The following is a 17,912-nucleotide window of genomic DNA, read 5'->3' on the forward strand; positions in this document are numbered from 1 at the left end:
AGGGTGTGCAAGGCCAGCCAATGTACTTCCAGGTACTTTCATGCTGGGCTGCGACGTATGCCCCAGGCACCTGCTAGGATCAGCCTGGAGGCTCCAGCGGAGAAGAATTTCTGCTCAGCTTCCTCCCCCACCCTGCCTGCTTCCCTCACTCCCCTTCCCCGGCTGCCTTCCCTGGCTAAACCACAGCCCCCCTATTTCTGCTTTTAAAGACCCTGCAAGACCATCACCCACTTGAGCTGAGGCATAGGCACCTCCACACGTGTTACCTATGATATGGCCCTTGAACTGCATGAGTGTGTGCTGGCGGAGGAAACAGCGACCCGAACTCACATACGATGCGAGAAGAACCAGCCCAAAACCTCCATCCTTTTCTTTCGCCCTTCTCTTACGACAGTAGGTCTACGTGCCCAGGACTGTGCTAAACATTATTCAGGCACTGTTCTATTTGAGGACAAATTCATAAGGTAAGTACTCTGATTCACCCCTTTTGTAAAGTCAAGAAAAATGTTGTTCAAAAGTTTAACTAACCTGCCCGGGGTTCCACTGCCAGTAAGTGGTAAAGATGGGATTTGAACCCGGACCTCTCAGAACCTCCTCACGCTTTCACATGGCCTCTTCCCTACTTCTCTAGCAAGGTCCGCAAACCACACTCCCCGGGCACTGTCTGATTTTGTAAATAAAGTTTTATTAAAACACGGCCATGTGCATCATGTACATATGGCCTAGGACCGCTTTCAGCCTACAAGGGCAGAGTTGAGCAGTTGACAAAGAGCCAGAAGACCTACACAGCCAAAACACTTCCGATCCACCTCTTTGCAGAACAAGTACATCCACTCCTACTCTAAATGATGAGCTTTTCTCGTTATTGTCCTCTGGCCTCAGACGAGGAGAATTTGTGAATTCCCTTCCCTTCAGGTTAAGCTTCTCCACTCAAGCACCCTGGAGAGCAGAGAGGCTCGCGCTGGCTCGCCCTCTGGGGAAGGGAGTCTCTTGCCCATTCTATTACCTTCTCCCGCAGCACCTGCTGGGGAGCGAAGCCGCGTTATCTGATTGGCCGGCCTTTGCCTCTGCTGCTTCACCTACTAACTGTCCGAAGAGCGATTCTTCCATCTCCTCGACAGATTAATCTTACGGAGAGCCACGCAGAAGCTTCCTCTTGAGATTTCGTTCTGGAATCCTCATTGTTCAACGACATCCCGTTAACTTTTGAACCACCACCAGCCTCGCGCCAGCAAGAAGTTCCTCCTCCAGCCTTTTATTCACTGAATTGCAACGCTTGGAGAGGCCGTTACCTCTTTCCAGGGTTTTCTGTCCCACGGCTTTCAGACTGGAGGCTCTTTTTATCTTTTCCCATGAGTCGGTCGCTTCTTTTTTTTTTCTTTCTTTCTTTTTTTTTTCTTTCTTTCTTTTTTTTAGGTCGCTCCTTAATTATGTTTTGTTGCCCAGTCTTTGAACTGTATTCAATCTGTTTGCATTCTGGGATAATTAAAGCGCAATGAGAGCCATGGGACTGACTGAAGGGCACATGCCCAATTTATCCGGGTTCAGACAAGAACTTGAATTTGTACCCACATACTCCTCTCCTCTTCCGAAGGCTTCTTCCGGGCACCAGAATTTTCTAGATGTGTTATTAGTAGCTTGAACTAGCCACGTTTGTTATTCAATACCAGAAGATTCCCGGTTTTTAAAAGTCAACCCCTATACCAAGTAAAACTTGGGACGGCCTTTTTGCAAAACACAACTTTTCATCAAGTACCTCAAGGATTCTTTTAAGTTTGTTCTCTTTGTTTCAGTCATCTCACTTCTGGAATGATCCCCGAGCCTTAGACTCTAATGAAATAATCAAATGCCACCCACGAGGTGGATGCAAGAATGTTCATCACAGTATTATTTTAAATAGCAGGAAAAAAGGGGGGGGGGAGTTAACAGAAAGGAACTGCAAAAAAAAAAAAAAACACACATCTTCTGAAGAAAGATTTTATAGACATAAAAATTATGTCTTTGAAGAATTTTTGATAATATTGTAAAATGTTCATGAAGCAATGTTAAGTTAAAAAAATTAAATACTGAATAATACCAAATTTGTAAAACATGTATATTTGTGTTTATATAACACATATTTTATAAATGCATAGGAAGCGAATTAATTTTTTGTTGGTTTGTTCATTGTTATACGCCAGAACCTAGACCTGGGTTTCTCAGCCGCGGCATCATCGACATTTGGGACCGGATCATTCTTTGTGGCAGGGCTATCCTGTGCATCCTGAGATGTTCAGCAGCCACCCTGGCCCCTGCTCACGGGGTGCCAGTCGCGCCCCTCCCCCCACCCAGTTGTGACAACCAAAACGGCTCCAGATGTTACCAAATGTCCCTTAGGGTGCAAAATTGCCCCCAGTTAAGAAACACTGGTCTAGGACATATAATAGGAGTTTGATAATATTGTTAAATAATTTAATAAATTAGAAAAGATACATGGAAATTTCATCCCATGTTAATATGATTTTTTTTTTTAATGTTCACTGTATTTTTCCAAACTTTCCACCATAGCCATGTGCAGGTCCCATCTATAATTCTTCACCCATAATTCCAAAATCCACAAAATTTACCTGACGGCAAATCCGGACTCCTCCAAGTTTACATGAGTGTTTTCATGATCACAGTGGTGTGAATATTTATGTATTTCTCTGAAAAAAATGCGAACGTGTTATTCAATATTCAATGTAAAACGAACGCATCTCAAATCTGAAAAAGTCTAGCTTACAAAACACATCTGGCCCCTCGGTTTTGGGGACGTAGGGTTGTGGACCTGTTTTACAATCCGCAAACGAAACAAACGAAAACCCCATGAAAGGCATCATGAAAGCTCCTCTCCTCAACGGACTAAAATGAATTGAAGTCGAATCAGTAAGTAAACACCCCAAAAAATTCTCTGCAAAAAGCAAATTATGGGGGGGAAAAAGTACAAGTTATGGGCAGTTGTAGGAATCTTATTTTGCGAATGAGCAAGCAGGTGCCTGGAGGGTTTGGAGCCCAAAGTCGCACAGCTGGCAAACCTCGGTGCCGGGGGTGGGTCTCCGATCTACAGGACAGCAGTGTCCCCACGGGAGCCGTCACACAGGACTGCCTTCTTGTTTCTGCGACGCGGAGCACAGGGCCTGGTGTAGAGTGGACGTCCACGATGCCAGTTCGATGAATGAATGGATGTGCACCTTCCTGGCGTCGGGTTAACTTCTGAGAAGGTCAAGGTCACCTGAATTCCATCTTAAGCGGGAAATAAAGCATTGGTAAGGCTTGGCGGGGGCTAGCTACGACCCAGGGCTGACTGATAAATGTTTAGCTGCAGAGTTGAACCTGCCACAGACAATGACATAAACAGTGGTGGCATCTGTCCACAATGCCTTGGTCGGCTGTGGGTACATAGGCTCCAGAGGCAGACCCCTCGGGGTCCAATCCAGGTTCGCCATTTACTAGTTGCGAGTCAATTAAAGGTTCTGTGTCTCAAACACTCTTATCTGTAAAGTGAGAATCATATTAAGTAATAAGACCTCCATCACAGGCTGTGATGCGGATGAGATAATACAGAAAAAGTGCTTTAAAGAGTGTTTGGCCCCCATTAAATATCCTTTCCTATTTTCTTCCGGTTCATCTTAGGCTCTAGCTAATTTGATTGCTCTCAGCCCCCATGAAGTGGCCAGCACAGAGAGACAGTCTTCCACAATATGCTGACCACCACTGGGGTACACAATGACATTAGGCAGCAGATGGACAAAATTATTCGTTACTTTTAATAGTCGTGCATTTATTTCTACAGTTTGCTTGCTGTGGCAAGCAAATCAGTCTCCCATTTACCGTAGTGACCTAAAGTTTTCTTTTCTATAAATGCAGTTAAGTGGAAAGAGTGAGTCTTTTTAAAGAAAAGTATTAAGGAAATGCTAGACAAGGGAGCGACAGAGATGGCGAAAATTGTGAACTCCACGTGTGAACGTCTATGGGTCGAGTCGCTGTGGCTGACCACATCTGGTGACTAAAATAGGCCGGCAGAGCGGTCAAGGGGCCTGCAGACAGTGACGGTGTGTGTGATTCACCCGATGCTCTTTATTGGTGAACCTTCCTTTCTCTGAGTACGCGTTTACCTCATCCTTCATGGATTTCCTAACCCCAAATTAGAACCATGCCATCGACTCTCCCGGTCTCCCATTTCCAGTCCTTCCCAAATTTCCCATTTTACGTCATGAACTGGTGTGCGTGTTTGTGTGGGTGGGTGTGTGAAAGAGAGAGATCCTTGTGAACAAAGGTCATACTGTCTCTCCTTACTCACACGACCTGCTTCAGGTGTGCACCGATGGAAGCGGCTAAATCGCGACAGTTTGCCGTGTGTCATGTGCCTGCCTGAGTGTTTCTGATCCTTCCAAGAGCTTGGTAAGGTAAATGCAATCACAGGCTGATTAAATAAACGGGGAAGAGTGTGAGGCTTGCAGAGATAACATGGGCCTGAGCCAAAGCAGGTAAAACTAGAAGTTGAAGCCAGGTAGCCTGAACTTCGAGCGGAGATCTTAACTGTTATCCCACATTGCGCCCACTTTAAAAGGTGTAATACGTGAAAGGAGGGAGGGAAGGAAGGAAAGAAGGGAAGGAGAGAGAGAGGAACGAGACAGGCATAAAGAAGCAACAAGATTATCTTCGAGCTACCTGTAAAAGTTCCATGTCTCCTACGTGCTAAGCATTAGACATTAGCTTTCCTCTGCGTGTAAAATCTCTGCTCAGAGAAAGGGCAGCAGGTTATGTAGCAGAGGTTTGTTATTAAGACATTTTCTGTTGACATAGGGAATGTAATCAATAATACTGTAATAAGTCTGTAGGGTGTCCGATGGGCACCCTAGACTTAGCATGATTACTTCGTAAGTTGTAGAAATGTCTAATCACTCTGTCATGCAGCTAAAACGAATATAATATTGCACGTGAAGTGTAATTGACACATTAAAAATATAAATTAAAAAAAAAAGACATCTGTTGTTAAGACTAAAGACTTCAAAGTCAGACAAACTGAATTCCCATCTTAGATCTGTCATTTAAGAGCTGGGCAACCTTGGGCTGTTATTTATACTGCCTGGGCCTCAGTTTCCCCACTTGTAACAGGGATGACGATAGCTACTCCAGAGGGGTCCTAGAAGGATCAAGGAGACACGCGTCCCGTCTGCCTGCTTTATCTTATGTACTCAACGTGCGATTATTATAATTGTTGCTGTTGCTATTGTTGCTGTCATGGTCCGTACAACTCGTAAATCTCAGAACCAAACAATCAATCCAGGTCCGTTCTCAGGGAGTGAGGAGGTGGCGAGCTGACATCAGACTTGAACATCAGGGAGGGTATTTGACAGAATAATGGCTCCCCAAAGAGGTCTATATCCCACCTCCAGAACTTGTGAATACGTCGCCTCGAATGGCAATGGGGAATAAGGGCTGCAGATACAGCCAAGATCGCTCGCCAGCTGACTTAAATTAGGGAGATGATCCTGGATTATCCGGGTCGGCCCGGCGTACTCACAAGCGGAAGAGATTGACGAAAGAGGAGTCAGGGGAAACGTGCCCCCAGGAGAAAGGCACAGAGACCCGACGTTGCTGGCTTCGAGCCGGAGGAAGGGACCACAGGCTAAGGACTGCAGGGGGCCTGTGAAGCTGGAAAAGGCAAGGAAATGGATTCTCCCCCAGAAGACCCAGGAGGGACCATCCCTGCCGACATCTTGATTTTAGCCCAGTGAGGCCTGTGTTGGACGTCTGCCCTTCAGAACTGTAAGCTAATACGTTTATTCCATTATTTTAAGCCACTCAGTGCGGGGCGATTTGTGACAGCAGCCATCAGAAACTCATACCGCAAGGAAAGATTCAGACTCTGGCTTCAGAGGTATAAGGAACTCAGAGGTCTTGACTGTTTGCCTCACGGAGGCAGCTTTGTTTTTTTTTACTCGCCCTCTGAAAAATAAAGCTAGAGACACTCACTGCTTCTCCCCCCGCGTGCCGGACCGGTGTGCTCACTCGGGGGTCTATGCAGCCTGCTAGGCGGGGTGGGCGTCTGGCTAGTCAGACACAGAGCAGTGATGATGACCCTCAGGTGGGCCGCAGCCACCAGCCGCTCCCACGAGGGCACAGGTGGAAGCCGATCCAGCTGAGTGGAGGGTGCTGTCGATCCGCAAGGCCAGGAAGTGGCTTTCTAGTCTCCAAGCTCCAGGGCTCGGAGGAGTGATTGCTGTTAGTGCCTTCGCAGGAGGGCTCTGGTTAAAACAGGAAATGAGTTTTCGGGCCATTTGCAGCTGACAGACATCAGGGCACCGTGGTTTCTCCTTTTCCTTCGCGAATCTGACTGAGTTTATCAAGGGCAGAAGGAGAGGCTGACACTGGAGTCTGGGCCATCCATTAAGGGACGGCGCCTCACCTTTCAGGGTCGGCCGTCCCCCTCCCATTATTTAAATGGCGGTCTAATTTATGTACAGTACCACGCACAGGCCCTAAGTGCTTAGTTCCCAGATTTGATAATTATACACAACCCCGTAATTAATGTCCCCCCAAAACAAATTACAGAATGAGTTCGTTACCTCCAGAAAGTTCCCCATGCCCTTTTCAGCAACACCAGCCGCCACCCCCCGCCCCCACCAGAGGCCACTACCAATCTGCTTTTCAGTCGCAATAGATAAGATGAGTCTTTTCTAGAATTTCATGCCAATGGCATCATTCGCCACGTGCTCCTTCAGGTCTGTTTTCCCTCGCTCTGCGCGATTCTGAGATTCGTCCACGCTGTCGTGTGTGTCGGTGGCTTAGTCCATTTCGTTACCGAGTGGTATTCCGCCGTGCGGATGGACTTTACCTTTACAAGCCCATTTCGTGGTGGGGCTGTTTCCAGTTTGTGGCCGTCGCGAATACACCTGCCGCGAACGTTCGCGTGTGAGTCCTTGTGGGGACATTTGTTTTCATTTCTCTCGGATGATCCCTAGGAGTAGAATTTATACGAATCCGCCAAACCACCTTCTAAAGCCACTGCAGTTCCTTCGCCAGTAAATGACAGATCTGAAGTAAACAGTTGGCTGGGCCTCCCTTCTCCAACAGTACTGTGGGGGTTTTTTGTTTTGTTTTTGTGTGTTTTCGTGTTTTCGTTTTCGTTTTTGTTTTTGTTTTACAATTCTGATGTATGTAAAATTTGATCTCCCGGTGGTTTTAAATTGCATTTCCCCGATGACTAATAATGTTAAAGACTGTTTCATGTATGTATTGGCCGTTCCTACATTTGTGAAACATCTGAGTCTTTTGCCCATTTTCCAAATGTGTGTGCTTGTCTTTTAATTGTTATTTGTAGGAGGTCTCTGGATATTTAGATACAAGTTTCTTTATCATATATATGTGTAACAAAAATTTTCTCCCAATCTGTGGCTTGTTCATTTTCTTAATCCTATCTTTGGGTGAGCAGAAATTTAATATTTTAATGTAAACCAATGTATTTACTTTATGGTTAGTGCTTTTTGTATTCTAAGATATCTTTGTGTAGCCCAAGTTTACAAAAATAGTCTTTAATGTTTTCTTTTAGAAGATGTCTAGTTCTAGCTGTTATATTTAGTCCTCTGATCTATTTCTGTGTCTGGAGTTAGTGTAGGAGAGTAGACCAATGAATTCCAAGGCCATTACTGGAGAGATACCAGGATACTTGCTCCTAAGCTCAGGGTCTCATGCAGGATTCAGCAAGTCTTCTCTTTATGTACAAACAGATAGGGCCAGATAGTGAATATTTTCGACTTGACAGACTACACTTTGCCTTTGTAGTGCAAAAGCGCCCAGAGATAACTTGCAAACAAACACTAGGGCACGGCCCTGTGCCGATAATGAAATTCGAATTTCATATAATTTCTCCATTTCACAAAATATTATTCTTCTCTTGTTGTTGTTGTTTATTTTTAACCAGTTAAAAATGTAAAACTCGTTTTTAGCTTGTGGGCTCTGCGAAAACAAAACGGCAGCCAGATCTGACCTGCAGCCTCAGGCCAGAGCTTGCCAAACCCTGGGCGACTCAGCAAGACAAACATTCAACAAACAGAAGGACATGCTGTGATAACAGCGTGAAAATAAAGAGCCTGCGTTCTGCAGGAGAGAGAATAATAGGCAGTGGATAATCTACTTTGGGCGAGATCAAAAGGAATTATAACTACAGTACAATGGGATACCACTTCACACCCATTAGGACGGCTACTATTTTAAGAAAAGAACAAGTGTTGGTGAAAGAGAAATTGGAACCTTCGTGCATTGCCGGGGGGAGTGTTAAACGTGCAAGGCACTGTGGGGAAAAAAAGATGGTTAAACACAGAATTACCGTACGATTCAGCATTTTACTTCTAGGTACGTGACTCAGATATGTCCAATGCTCACAGCAGGACTATTCACAGTCGCCAAAACGTGGAGCCAACCCAAACGTCCACCAACAGATGAATGAATGCACGGGGACACACACACACACACACACACACACATGCACGCACGCACGCACGCACACACTGGAATATTATTCAGCCATAAAAAAGAATGAAATTCTGATACATGCTTCAACATAGATAAAACATTACGCTAAGTGAAATGAGCCGGACACAAAGGATAAATGCTGTCTGATTCCACTTCTATGAAGTACATAGCATAGACAAATTCATAGAGACAGAGAGTACGGAGATTGCCAGTGGCTTGGAGGAGGAGGGGGGATGGGGAGTTATTAATGAGTTTTTGTCGGGAATGATGAAAAAGTTCTGGAAATTGATAAAAGTGATGGTTGTGTAGCAATGGAAGTCTACGGAATACCACTGAACTGTACACTTATAAATGGTTGAAACAATGATTTTATGTATAGTTTGCCACAATAACAAAAATAAAGACTAGAAAAGGAATTATAACTGCGGGTCTTACTATGAGTCTGCCAGGCACTGCGCTAAGTGTATCACACATCAATTCATTTACTCTTCACGACACGATGAGGTAGGTTCTGTTATCATTATGCCCGTTTGATAGATGAGGAAACTGAGGCGCTAAGAGTTTTGATAACTTGCCCAAAGTCACACAGCTAGCGGGTCACAGAACCAGGGTTCAGACCCGGTGGTCTGGCTGCAGGGCCTGCAGCTCCAGTTAGCACTCAGCACCGGCACGAGAAGCAGTGATTCTCGGCCCAGGCCGAACACTAGAATTCCCTGGGAGCGTGTTCGAATCCGCACATCCAGGCAGCGCGTAGCTAATCCAGGACCTCTGGGGATGGGAGCAGGCGTCCGTGGTTGGAAGCTCCCTGGGTGCTTCCAACAGGCAGCTGAGGCAGGCTCCTCTCGGGAGATGACATGTCACCCATGACCTCCAAAATGATCAGGAGTCAGCCATGGGGTTCGGGGAGAAGGGAGAAGGAATATTCCAGGCCACACATGTTCCCAGTCATGTATTTTTATCAAACCACATTGGTCTCTTCCCTGTGGGAGAATAATGACGTGCATCCTAATGGTCATAGGAAGCTAATATTTATTGAACAATTATGGCCCCAGGCATGACACTAAATGCTCCCCATACTTCATGCCCATTAACCTTCGCGAGGATCTTAGGAAGTAAATACCATCATCCTCATTTTACGGATGAGGTAACTGAGGCCCAGAGAGAGTGAGTCGCTTGCCCAAGGCCACAGTGATGCTCGGTGGCAGTGTGGGGGCGTCCAGGCACGTGGGGTCCCAGCTCAGCCCTGCATCCTCCCCGCCCTCCCCCGTGAAGCATGCCGAGGGCATCCCAGACAGAAATGGAGAGGGGCCTCACCCTTCTCGGCTCATGCCGAGGCCCCTCTGTGATCCCAGCCTCTTGGTGGCTTGACTCAGAACCTTGGTGCTCCTGTAACCCCGTATGGTTCAGAGGGTGCTCCCCGGAAGAGGCTCGTGAATACTTCTGGGTAACGTCGCTCTGGGGTGATGAGGAGGCCTGAGGCAGAGAGAACTTCGACAAGCACATTAAGTGAATTATCAGGGAGAACCCAATAAGTGGATTTACAAGGCCTGTGTGTGTGTGTCTGTGTGTGTTTCTAGGTCCGGATTATGTCCACGACCTAAAGCAGGCCTGAGCGAGGAGACGGGCCACCCACGAGGGACACGGGATGATAGGGCGGTCTCTTGACTTTTCCTTCCAATTCCGAAAGCCCGAGACCATGTTTGGCTTAGTCGTCACCATGACGCTAAAACAGTGTCGGGCAGGCAGAGTAGCTGCTCATTTAAGTGTGTGGAGCAAATGGATGCAGAATTGGCCGGCGGGCAGGGGTGGGGGGCGGCGCCCTGCAGGAGGGGCGCGTGAACGAGACCCCCGGCTGAACACGTGTCAGCAGATGAAGGCATGAAGGAGAGAACGTTCCAGGGAAAGGAGAAATCCACGCTTCGAGTTCAAATTAAGCTTTTCTGTGATTCCTTGCCACCCAAAACTGACAAGGAAACTAGGCTCGAAGAAGTTTAGTGATTTCGTCAATCATCGTGTGGTTAGAAGGTGCCAGAATTTGAACCCGGGCCCCGAGACGCCTCTCCCACTGCTGTTTCTACTGCACATTGGCAAACAGACCGCTAGGGGATGAGGCAAACGAATAGATCTGCGCGTCATGGCAACGCAAGGACCCTGCCCGTCACCGCCAAGGCCACGAATCATAATTACGGCATCAACGAACGTCGATTAAGAGTTTACAACGTGCCAGGTGCTGCTCTGTGTGTTCGAAGTGCGTTATCGCAATAGCTCTTCACCAGAAAAACCTGCGGCACGGATGCCAGCGTCATCCTGATTCGATGATGGCGGAAACGAGGTTCAGGAGCGTTAACAAACCGCAGTTTGCACCGCTCATAAGGGACAGAGAGAGCAGACGTTCAAGCTCAGGAGCGTCACACTCCAAAGCTTGGTCGCCGTTCCCCTGGCCTGTCAGTCAAACCAGCCCTGGCATCGCAAACGAGCCTTCGGCCGCCACCGAGTTAATGATAACAATTACTATTACGCCTTCCTCTCTGGGGCTTTTTAATCTTCCTATTTTCAGAGAACTTGCACAGTCCTCTGACAAAATGTTCCACGTTTCAAAACCAGGCGTCTCTAGTGACGGAAATTTTTCTAGTCACAAGTGATAAAAACGTAATCAGTAGAAAGCCACGAAAACTGTGACCATGACTGCAGAGGACATCGTTATGAGTTCAGGGTCGGCACCTGCTGCGCACCTTCCTCAGACGCCCTGGTGCCCGGTCAGGAAGCTGGGAAGGAAAGCTTCTCCCCACACCTTGGTGCCTCTCCCCACCCTGATGGAGAGAGACCCTCCACATGGAGAGAGCCCAGCTTCTACAATCCCTGGCCTCTCTCTGCCCTTTGCCCACTATGCCCCAGAAGAGGGAAAATAATCTATTGAGTAGGTACACCTGGGAAAACCGAAACTAGCATCCTTGGGGAGGAGGAAGCAGCTCTCGGTGCTCATGTCCTCTGTGCCCGTGATGGAATTGGAGGGGCCATTTAATTCCGAGGTCAGTGTTGGGAAGCCTCTCTCTGCCTCTCTCTCTCTCTCTCTCTCTCTCTCTCTCTCTCTCTCTCTCTCTCTCTCTCTCTCTCTTTCTCCCTCCCTCCCTCCCTCCTCCCCTTTCTTTCCCTCTCTATTTCTCTTTCTTTCTTAGTCCTCAATTCAGTCTATTAAACTTTTCTCAGCACAAGTTAGCCAGGGGCTGTAAAATACCCACACGACTGTCTGTACATGGACCGGCAGAATCAGAACGGTGGCTTCGACGCTTTCATCTCACAGCTGGGCACACTGAAGAGGAGGCTTTCAAAGGTGGGGTCGAGGAGCCCTTGTGGCTTGATGAGTAAGAGCACGGGCTCTTGACTCAGACCGTCCTGGACATAAAACCCACCTCTGCCTTCTGTTGGTTACTGATTGATGGGTGCCACATTGCCAAACTCCTCAAGCCTCAGGTCCCCGTCTGTGAATCTAAGAAAAGAATAGGGTGCATAATGACCCTTGGCTGTTATTTTAGTTATTATTCTTCTAGATTTCTCCCGAGAAGTCATGCAAAACGAGAACGTAAATTGCCAAATAGAGGCTGAGCAGAAAGGCGCCGAAGTCCTCTCTCCAAAGGAGATGTCGATTTCAGAGGCACAGAGCGGGAAAGTTCAGCCGGCTGTTTTCCAGGAAATCATCCCCTGACCCAGGGCGAGCTCTAAATTTTAATGACTAGGCAGTGTCGGAAGGACTAGCAAGAGAAGAAAACAAACAAGGGTCATGGCAAGATCCAACCACACTGCGTAAACTCTGAGGTCTCGAGGATGTAACCGGAACCCTGAGTTTGGAGGTGATTCCCACCTCCGCTCGGGAGAGGATCAAAACCATTGCCAATATTCTCCCGATGGCGAAAAACCGAAGTCGATGGCGAGTATCAGACAGCTCAGCCTTTGGCGTTTACACATTCGAGAGGAGATGCTGACTCCTGCCAGGCACAGCCTCGCCCTCTGGGCGACCACATTCTAGTTAGGGAAAAACCCAACCAGTGGCCAAAGTAAGAGGTAACGTGACATGTCTAACAGGGGCAGGTACAGCGAAGGTGCTGAGTGGTGACCCCCATCGTAGGTGGCCTTCGTGAGAAGGCGGCGTGACAGCGGAGACCCAAGACAGGGGACAGCAAACCAAGTCCCTAAGGCAGGGATGAGCGGAGGGAGTTTGAGGGACGGAAGGCAAGCCACGCCGTGGCTGGGACGGGGCGAGAGAGGACACGGGAAGAGGGAGGGAGAGAGGGCCGAGGCGTTTCTCATGGGGCGCCGGACGCTTCTCGACAGCCCGGGCGTTACTTTAAGCGAGAGGGGAGGTTTTTTCAGAGGGAGACTGCTGTCGCTCGATTTCTGTTTTCAAAAAAATGTCACTTTTAGAATGGACTAGCGTAAGCGGGAGGCGAGTGTAGACTCGGGGGGAAAACAAATTGGGAGTCCGTTTCGGGTGTCCAGCCAAAACAGGACATTGACTTAGAGGGTCCGTGGGGACGGAGTAAATCGAGAGAGGTTTGGGACCTCTATTAGAGGTAGAAGCGACAGGACGCAGGGACTGGTTAAGGGGACCAGGGGGAAGATAAGCCAGTCGGATGCAGAAGTCGCTGGGGTGAATGCCTCGGCGAAGGCGGCCGTGAGCGAAGGAAGAGAAGAATCTGCATCCTCTCTGGTCACATGAACTTTGAAATGAATGAGAAAGTGGGAAGCAGGAGATGAGTAGTGGGTTTGTTGTTGTTTTATTCAATATTAATGAAATATGACATACATACAGAAGAACGGGCAAATCGGGAGTATCTACTGGCTGAGGTTTCTCACATTGGCACATTTGAGTAAGCAGCACCCCGAAAGTCATCCGTGCCCCATCCTGGTCATTACTCCCTCTCTCAGGGAATAATTCCTTTCAAGGGAAGTAAGTTTTATCGGCATTTTTAACCTATAATTAAGAGAAAAGAATCAGAAGTAAGTGTGGGGTGCTTGCTCATGTCATTCTTAGAAAAATACCTCGTTGGTTTTTCCTTTCAGATGGACTAAGTTTTTTTTTGTTGTGTTTCATTGTTTGGAATGGTGAGGTTGGCTTGTCTTTTTCTCCTTTTTTCCCCCGTGATGAGGTGCTAACGCAGAGCACACGTGAACTCTCACCTGACCCTGGGCTGGCAGGTAGCTGGCAGGTAGCCTCACCTCTCCTTGAGTCAGAGGGTCACCAGACCACCAGGTGAGTTGAGGTATTCAAGCACATCCTGCTACCTGCAGCGAGCAAGTCCCCCTCGCCCAACCCCCTCACTTTTGAGATTCCTTTCACTGGTCCAACGGGGACAGGTGGCTCTTCTTAAGCCACCCCTGCCACTTTAATGTTTTAATGAAAATACAGCCAACCTTATCGTCCCGAAAATTAATCTCACCCTCACTCTTTTTCTTTCTGTCTGTTTCTCTCTCTTCTCTCTCTTTCTCCCCCTCCCTCCCTCTCACTATTCCCGTGGTCATTTCTTCTGCGAATAATCCCTCTGGCGCTCTGCCCGCTCGGGCTCTGCCTCCGTGAATCTCTGAATCCCAGCAGCCGGGGCAAGGCCACTGTGATGAGGGAGTCGGCGGACAGGCCGCGAGTGGGGAGCAGCTTCACCCTGGCGGGAAGCCGCGGCCACACCCCCGGGCAAAAGCTTCATCTGTCTCACCCTGTTTCCACTTCTCAGGGGACCCTGGACTTTTTCTTAGAAAACGGTTTTCGCCTCCCGGGCTCTGTGCACATGGCTTCCTACATCACATTAAACAGTAACCTGCTAACATCCCACACTCTGGTTTGCTCCAGACTCACAAAGCACGTTTTCAAACACACACACACACACACACACACACACACACACACACACAGATTCATACACAATTACACACACACACACACACAGATTCATACACAATTACACACACACACACACACACACACAAGGTTAGGGGTGAGAGAGAGAGATGCTAATCTCTCTGCTGGCAAAATAAAACAACTTTTAACTTTTAATTTATCTCTTTCTTCTTCTTTTTTTTTTTTTTGGACAGCTTAATTGAGATATAATTTACATACCATAAAATTCTACCGTTTAAGTGTGTAATTCAATGGTTTCCAATTTATTTACCAAGCCGTGTGTTGGCCGTTTCTTTTTGAAAACGGAGCCGCGGGGTGCATGTCCTGACCCCTGGCACACCCTCCACGCTCTGAAAGGTGACCTCGAAATAGCAGAGAGCAGATTCTGTTTCACCCCACCCCACCCCCCAAAATAGTTATCTTATTCATTACGCCATTTACAACTTACTTCCTGTGTTTTCATTCTGAGCTGCCCAGGGCCTGCTTCTTAGAAGCTACCTTGTTGATTAGTTTTTGCCGCTGTCAAGAAGTTGCTTCTTTGTTGGAGGGGTTTTCTGTTTGTTTGCTTTTCTTAGTGTTTAGTTAGGGCTCTCAAGTCTTTGCTTTAGCTGCCGAGCTAATTATAGAGGCTTGAAATGTATCTTTGTGGCATGAAGACTATACAGGAGTATTTGGTTTTTAGAACTAAGCTTGAACGTTCACAGCATTCTGACTTTTGAGATTGATAAGAAGGAAGATACTTCGAAATTTCAATAGGGCACAGAGCTCTAGAACCTTTTCCCGATATTAAAATCTTAATATGTGTCTTGGCTGTGACTTCTCTGAGTCTCTGTTTCCTCTTTTGAGGAGCAGGAATTGAAATAACCACCCCTGGAGATTTGCTTGAGGATTGCATGAGATAATTCATGTGAGAACACCTAAGACACAATCAAATCTTTTTAAATGTATAAATGTGCATTGAATATGCATCTTAAAGAAATTCACTAATGGTATAAGAATTCTATTTCTGGCAAGGTACATTAAAAAAAAAAAAGCAGAGTGGAGGCTGTTAGAGAAATATGTACTGGTTTAACCATTCGGTTACCAATAAGTAATGAGGCTTGCTGTGTGCCAGGCACTGGGGATTGAATGGTAGATATAGTTGTACAAATAAATATCTAAGTATAAACTGTACAAAGGTGGTGGCAGAAACTCTTCTGGGTGTGTGTGTGTGTGTGTGTAAAACAATTTAAAACAATGTATATTTTGCTAATAAATATATGTGTATAGGCATATAACTGGTTACAAGGGTTTCTTTTTGTGAAAGAAATCAGAAAAGTCCACAGGAGAATGTCTTCTACTTTTTGTTCCATAATATTCTACAGCATTTGAAGTTCCCAACAATAAGCATGTACTTTTATTATTTGTTTATTTGTTTAAATATCAGTAGGGTTTCTCTGAGAGTCCATTTGTATTTTCTTCACTAGACTTTTCTCTATTAAAAAACACACCCCATTATTTAAGATGAATACAGTATTAATGGCTTGCAATATTTAACTCGTCATGCCAAACCAGTTAAACAGTAAATATAAGATTATTACACTTAAAAAGAAAAGGTCATTTATATAAGTGCAAGAATTCATCGGCCCACACCAAATTATTACCAGCCAACTGGTGCCCACAGAATTTGCCCAGACAATAACACTTTCATTCATCAGATATTTATTGAGCTCCTACTGTAGATCACGCATTGTTCTGAGTGCTTGTAGATAAAACGAAGCCTTCAGGAGTCACGGCATAAATTCTAGTTGGAGGAAACAGACAATAAATAAGTAAACCAAATATATAATACATATTCTATAGTAATATATAGTAACCTAAGGCTATGAAGAAGAATTAAAGCCCAGCTGGGAGCTGAGTGACCAGGGGAAATGGATGTGCTTTTTCTTTGTTATATAGGATACATTTTCTAGTGGCATCCACTATAGAAGGCAATCAGGGGGCCTGCCTGAGGAGGTGTCATTTCAGCAGCGACCTAGATAAAGGGAAGGATGGAATGAGCCATGTAGATAGATGAGGGAAGAATGTTCTCTGCCAGAAAGACCAGTAAAGTCTTTGAAATAGGAGAGCTGGAAACCAGTAAAGCTTAGCAGTGAGCCCACGACCGTTATACCAGTCTGTCCGCTTGTCATAGTGTGCAAACATTTCATAATTTAAAACTTACTTTTAGAGAAGTAAAAATTAAACGCCGATAGCTTTATTATCTGTGTGTATTCAGGATTCAGATTGCTTGGTTCTGGGCATTGTTTCTCTTTTTTAATAAAAACAGTCAATGTGAGCAATATATACTAGAAAAACAAAGATACATATAGCAAAATAGTTTTAAACTTCTGATAGCCATATTCATTCCCAGGCGTTACAATCCACTTCTTCCCATTATCCTGAGAGTGTCACATGGAATATATATGTATTTTATTATGACCATTTTTGGATGCATATTATTCATGCCCACTTTTATGCATCGAAAATTAAAATGGTAAATATGATTCCAAAGTTGTAAGGAAAAAGGAGTCTGGGATATATTGTCTGCAGCCTACTCTCGCTGCTTACCAGGAGGACTGTGATAAGGGAATGTGATCAGGTATTACTTAAAAGTCACAAGAAAAAACTAATAAAAACAAAAAGCAATAATGAACCTTTGCTCACCATCTAATCGCGCGTCTTGGAAGTCACTCCCCACGGCAGCGCTCAGCTGTGACACGAAGGGCCGGCTAATAAGTTATCTGTAAGTTCTCTGATGCGTTCTCTCTCTCTCTCTCTCTCTCTCTCTCTCTCTCTCTCTCTCTCTCTCTCTCTCTCTCTCTCTCTCTCTCTCTCTTAGTTTCAGTCCTAACTTCGAATTCTGATTAAAACGACTGCTTCGTAACCAGTCATTTTCACTACAACTGGCTGAGCGCTAATTTAATCTTCTCTTCCCTCTTCAAATCGGACTCTGCGGGTGATTGATCTGGGACATAGTTCCCAGCCAGAGGTGGTCCAGCCTCCTAGCCCCCACCTTCCAGGGGACAGTTAATAGCACTGGACACAATTTTGCTTGTCACGACTGTGGCGGAAGTGCTGCTGGCATCTAGTGGGTAGGGGTCGGGGATGCTGGTGAACACCCTGCAGGGCACAGGACAGCCCCCCACAACGAAGAATGATGCGGTCCAAACATCAACAGTGCCGAAGATGAGAAACTAGAATCTAGAGGGTCCGGAAGCGATGAAGAAGGGAGAAAATGCGTGAAGGGCATTGTTTGCTTACGATGTCTGTGTGGTGTGTCCCACCCAAGCAATGACACGGCGACTTTTGTTTTTGTTAATGCGGTTTCTCTTCCATTGGTTACTCTTTATCATCTGTGGAGTCTTGGGTGTGGGGCTTAAATAACCCCATGTCGGACCCAAACACAATGGGACGAATGAAGACTTGAGGGCAAATGAAACCATGTGCCATAACTATAAGAATATTCTTTGGTGCAAGACTTAGAAAAAGTCTTTAGATCCTTGGTTGA

At 46.2% G+C, this 17,912-nt stretch overlaps 1 long non-coding RNA gene across 4 annotated transcripts; it reads right to left on the reverse strand.

Moving 5' to 3' along the window:
• Positions 1–13,126: 13,126 nt before the first annotated feature.
• On the reverse strand, positions 13,127–15,131 carry LOC118609938. Of its 4 annotated transcripts, XR_004953499.1 has the most exons (3): positions 14,603–15,131; positions 13,302–13,465; positions 13,127–13,211 (listed from the first exon to the last, which is right to left on the reverse strand). It is a non-coding gene; the product is annotated as an uncharacterized LOC118609938 (long non-coding RNA). The 4 variants fall into 4 exon arrangements; XR_004953500.1 differs by lacking the exon at positions 13,127–13,211 and having other exon boundaries at positions 13,253–13,465; positions 14,832–15,131; XR_004953498.1 differs by lacking the exon at positions 13,127–13,211 and having other exon boundaries at positions 13,253–13,465.
• Positions 15,132–17,912: the final 2,781 nt, after the last annotated feature.

This window comes from Rousettus aegyptiacus, unplaced genomic scaffold (assembly GCF_014176215.1).
Source record: "Rousettus aegyptiacus isolate mRouAeg1 unplaced genomic scaffold, mRouAeg1.p scaffold_m13_p_12, whole genome shotgun sequence".
Taxonomy (NCBI): Eukaryota; Metazoa; Chordata; class Mammalia; order Chiroptera; family Pteropodidae; genus Rousettus; species Rousettus aegyptiacus.